This window comes from Haliotis cracherodii, unplaced genomic scaffold (assembly GCF_022045235.1).
Source record: "Haliotis cracherodii isolate W230 unplaced genomic scaffold, xgHalCrac1.p SCAF_12, whole genome shotgun sequence".
NCBI lineage: Eukaryota > Metazoa > Mollusca > Gastropoda > Lepetellida > Haliotidae > Haliotis > Haliotis cracherodii.
Window position 1 is genome coordinate 6,560,722 of NW_027266267.1, and position 5,860 is coordinate 6,566,581.

At 36.8% G+C, this 5,860-nt stretch overlaps 1 non-coding gene across 1 annotated transcript; it reads left to right on the forward strand.

The window, feature by feature from the left end:
- Positions 1–350: 350 nt before the first annotated feature.
- On the forward strand, positions 351–423 carry Trnav-cac (transfer RNA valine (anticodon CAC)). The gene has a single exon. It is a non-coding gene; the product is annotated as a tRNA-Val (tRNA).
- The last annotated feature ends 5,437 nt before the right edge of the window (positions 424–5,860 follow it).

A 5,860-nucleotide genomic window follows, 5' to 3' on the forward strand; every position in this document is an offset into this window, starting at 1 on the left:
TTACGGCACAGCCAGAGTTTGTTATGAAGGGATCAGCCCATGTGTTTTCGAACGTGTGTCTAAATTAACGAGCTACCAGCCCCCACTTCAACAGTGCCCAAAAAGCAAGGAATGCATTGTAAACGATCTGCAAAGGGAGGTAAGCACGATATACGAAGACCGGGCACAGGGGAGGCTATTTTTAGATCTGACGCCAGTCAAGAGGCGAAAGCGTTCGGCGATATCAAATGTATTGCTTGATTTTATATTTTTGTATTTAATGAAAGTAGATTAAAGCAAGAAATGAAAACACATTTGCAAAGAAGATTTAATTGCATTAAATATTTTAAACTTCACATGTCGGAATAGGCGGTTCGGTAGTGTAGTGGTTATCACGCTCGCCTCACACGCGAGAGGTCCTGGGTTCGACCCCCAGCCGAACCATTTCGTTTTTAACCTTTGCCATTATTTTAATTTTTTATATTTAGTTTCTGCTCATTTTATCAGTTTATCAGATCCAAACTAGTTAAATTTTACAGTGATAATATATAATTCTGTACATTGTTCACGCTCGAACACAGGAAATTGCGATGTTCAAATCTATTGCATGCATGTGTGCTTCTGAACAAACAAGACGATGACTGACGTTTATACATTGAACACGAACACATCTCTACCGGTTAATCTCTAATAGTCACAGATGTCAGGTTAAATGCACTACAGTCAAATCTCGTTAATCCGACACTCGTTAATCCGACAATCGGCTTTATCCGACGCTAATGATGGGAACCGATTAAATCAGTGCTTTTTAGACCCGTTAATCCGACAGTCTCGCACTCCGACTCCGACACGCCTAATTTGCAATGAATTACCGAAATCACTCATTAATCAGTCTCGTTAACCCGACACAGTCATCAGCGTACTCCGTGGTCATATGCCCGCGTGTACACATCCCGTGTTTTGATGCGAGACGAATCGGCCGGTAACTGCATATTACAACGGCTGCAGAGATAAACTTGCTTTAAGTTTAACAATAAACAATAATGCTTTAAATACAAAGAAAACAGGATAAATCACATGCTTAGATTACCTCAATCTTATTAAAATCAGATACAAGTTCTCGCTCTCGACGAGGACATCCCATTACAGGTCACGTCGTAACAACGTTTCGCGAACTATGACCTACCAATGAAATGACCAACAGGAAGTCGACGTTAGCCACTTAGAAAGCAGCTTTCTTAAGCTGTGGGTACCAGTTTCAAAGTTGCGACTTCAATTCCGGACTATGCTATTTAAAGTATTTTGAATAAGTCATACAGACCGTATTATGTTCTGGGTATTACGTCTGATACGTTTCGTTACGTTAAGCTAATTTGTATACCGCTATTTGTGTCTGTAATGTCGGGCTCAACCCTATGAACAAAATAGCCTATTCGTACATATTTATACCAATTATTATTATAATTATTTTTATTTTTTTTATTATTCCACTTTTTTTGTCGTACAACATTTCATACACATTAATGTTCATACTGCGATTCATAAAACAGCAATTCGATTTTATACCAAGTATGCCACAGCGGATTATTTTTCGTTTTTTAAGGAAAGTTGTTTCCAGTTACAAAATTAGGATTACCAGGTCCGTCTTTTTTCTTCATGCAGAATTTACTTATGAACAAAATGTAACTCACACTGAAAGTTGTATACCCTTTAAAATACTTTTTTTTTAAATTAAGATTTTTATGTAATTTCTATTTTACTTTTTTTCAAATGTAGTATATCAACCATAAAAAAAACGTCATGTTTATATAATTTGATATATATTTGTTTCATCCACTGTGCAAACGGTTTAGGGTACGTACGTTTGTCAATAAAGACGGTAATTTATATACATAAACACGGTAATTTATATGCATAAAGACGGTAATTTATATGCATAAACACGGTAATTTATATGCATAAACACGGTAATTTATATACATAAACACGGTAATTTATGTACATAAAAAAGGTAATTTATATGCATAAACACGGTAATTTATATGCATAAACACGGTAATTTATATACATAAACACGGTAATTTATGTACATAAATAAGGTAATTTATATGCATAAACACGGTAATTTATATGCATAAACATGGTAATTCATATAGATGTATATAATAGAGGCCAAAACTATCTCGTTGGTCAGTTTACGAGCACGGAATAGCTTACAGATTATAAATTGCATCTTAAATATCGCTATTCGGCTTGTCCCGGAATAACACGAGTTAGTCACGAATGTAGCGACTCGTGCCCCTCTCTAAGCTGGTTCCCGGCTCCCTATGCGCGTCGTCATTTTGCGCCAAGCTAGGAGCCAGCACAGGCCAAAATTAAAAACACTCAGCGTGAGTAATTTGACGTCACATCCGGTGATTTTCAAAAACTGCTACGCTAATGCCGATACAGGGAGACACACCTGTGAAAAGTGTGTCATCTTGCGTTTGCTGTGGTAAACCAAAATCTGGTGGCGGGCAATTTTATAGGGTGGAAACTAGACCAACAAAATCAACTGACAACAGTCTCGCTAATCTTTTGGAGCGCTTCAGCGGATTAAAAGTGGTTCATGGGTTGAATTCTAAGTGAAGACTAAAAAAAAGGCATTTCTGAAATTCGATGATTTTGTATATTCACATAAACCTAAAACAATTAGATCATGCCCTCTACATGGTTAAAATATCTGCAAAGTTATTATTGTTAACATATTTATTTAAAAGAATTCACTTTTATATTTTTTGCGCATTAACAGTGCACTCCAGTTTTTTCGTTTGCAAATAACTCCATAAACTAAATTATTGATGTCAACTCATAAATAATCTATGTTCCATTGACATTACATAGAAAGCTATCACGTTTCATGGATAGTTGCCAAACTATTGGTACCCAAATGTTTAATGTTTTATTTGTTTGAATATGTAAAGGGCAACTTCTACCATACCACCACTGTACATGTAACTGCCACGGTCGCTGTTCTGAGATGCGTGGTCACCCACACAGGGCAACAAGGTCCTAATGTCAGAATGTTTCTGATTACTTACATGTCACATTTATGTATATACGATCCCTTAATCAACGAAAGTCCCCTCGTAAAATCCCGCGTACTGATGACAGTGAACACGCCATTTAAATAAGAGTCGGTCACCGGTAGTGATGTCATACGTCAACATTTTTGTACATATTTGGTAATTTCTTTGAGTGAGTTTGGTTTTACGCCGCTTTTAGCAATTTTACAGCAATATCACGGCGGGGGACACCAGAAATGGGCTTCACACATTGTACCCACGTAGAGAATCGAACCCGGGTCTTCGGCGTGACGAGCGAACGCTATAACCATTGGGCTACCCGACCGCCCCGTAATTTCTTCTTCGAAGGTCCTTGAACAATGCTGAATGAAAGCACACACGATCATTGTATCCTGCTGTTTACAGTTATAATTATTATATAGATTTTGCAGATCTTTCATACATTTTTTCACACATTTAATTTCCCTTTGGATATTTGTCAATGTTCGATATGATATCATATCATATCTAGGCAACAATTAACATGCTTGAACCTTTCATAATCTTCTGTTTGTTTGAACATTATTTTCATTAGAAATTGATAGTTTATAGTGTCGTATATGACTTTTTTTATAATTTGGAGAAGTGTCATTATTTTACGTTGAATCACATATTTTTGACAGTGCAGTTAATAATGAACTGTACAATGTGCAGAAATGTTTTTATTATGCTAAATATTGAGATATGCAGCAAGATAACAATATCCGAGACGAGAACCTCTTTCCCACATCTTTTCCAAGGTAGCCAAAATTTAAGAAATCCCTCTGCGTTTTTAGAATATTATATTAATCATAAATTAGTTCCACGTGTCTCAAATTCTTTCTGTGAATATAAAGAGGTGAGGTGAAATGGGGTTTAACGTCGCGTCTACGATTATTGCACTTATATAGCGACGTGCATGTACTTGTGTGTGTGTGTGTGTGTGTGTGTGTGTGTGTGTGTGGCTGCTTGTACTAGTCCGGACTAATGCCGATTTATAGTGCTAGCTCACTGAGATACCATGCCGCAGTTTAACATGAATACCCCACTCAGACACAGTATACTGACTGATCAGAGCCGACCAGTTTTGTTTTAGCCCCTTAATGCCGAGTGCCAGACAGGGTAACAACAAGTACCATCTTTTAACGTCTTTTCGTATGACGCGGCCGTGTATCAAACCCCGGAACTTCCGCTCTCCGGGCGGACGCTCTACCACTAGACCACGGAGGCGGTCTAGATGCCACATAGATACTCCTTTTGAGGATGATGCCCATGTATGTCAAGTTCAGTATAATGGAAAGCAGTTTTCTAAGAACGCATACCATAAGACCCCATACCATCTTTCCAACGATCTTGAAAATTATCAACATAATGTAAATAGTTACTAAATACCATCCATGTTTAAAAGAAAATCGACACCTGACCGCACCCAGGTGCAATCTTAGACGACATTACTACTATAGTATTATTTGTAACACTTTGAAAAGGAATGTCACCTTCATACTGCTGTCACCCAGCTACAACGTTGTACAAAGTTAGAAGTGATGACGGGTGAATGAATAGAAACCATCCATTATGATTCTGCCCATGTGTTGAGTAACGGACTTGACTTATTTCGTTGGTATTAATAATTGTTTTGCATTTAAATGTTGTTTAAAAAAATATAGCTAGAAAATATCACCATCGGCCATGGTTTAATTCTGTTCTATTCCAATTTCAATGTTTTCAACAGAGGTTTCGTCATTTTAAACGTAATCATCCAATAAATATATTGCAACCACATACGAGTCGTACAACACATTTCTATTTTTTCAGAAGAGTCTTATCATATATATCACGAGTTATTCCTTATTCCTTAAATGGAACACCAACCCACTTTAAACATAAACATGTTTGTCGTCATGGAATGGCAAAGTTAGGAATATTTTCAATGCGACATTTATATTGTATGCGTTGCTGTACATATATCGGCATATTGATATTATATAAACGTCCTACATGCGTATCTCGTTCAAATACCTGAGAATAGTTTAATCGATCAAAGTTTTCTGATAAGTGTATAATAAATAGTTTTCTCGCATACCACAATTTGGGGCTGTATTCGAAAACCTGCGAAATGTTCATGCAAAGAATAGGCAAGACTATGTTTACTATCATTTCTCTTACATATTGATATCATGTATACGTAAAATTATGAAGACAGTATTTTTTGGAAATTTATAACTTCCTACAATTAAGTACAATTTAAAGATTAAAGGTCTTTCCTGCCCCAGATCTAACAAAATGACTGAAGTATTTATGGCGTTTCTCAGTTGAGGCTTTTGTAGAAGGGTGGCTTCGCCTAAAAATAGCGACCAATGAAATATTACATAACATTGTGTATGTTTAATGTTTCGAAGGCGCTCACAGCGATCGTCTCATTGGCCTGTACCGGCTCGTATATTGTGATATTAGAGACGGGGCCGAGCTTAGCCCCTCTCATGGCCATTTTTGCGACCGGATTCCGTCTTAGCGCAAACGGGCATACCTAAAACAATTATCAACTCGTTGCGAAATGGTTCACATATATTTCCCCATATATTATATATATTTCAGATACAATATAAGACACATCTGGACATGCGGAATTATAAAGTATGATTAACACATTTAACTGTGTCTTGGGTATAGTTTTAGATGCAAGATATATATAAGAACAAATATTATTATTGAGGGATTCTTTGACGAAGAACTTGAAATCATACGCGGATTCTGATTGGTTTGTCGTATCTGTAACTTTCATCGATAGAGGGACGAGT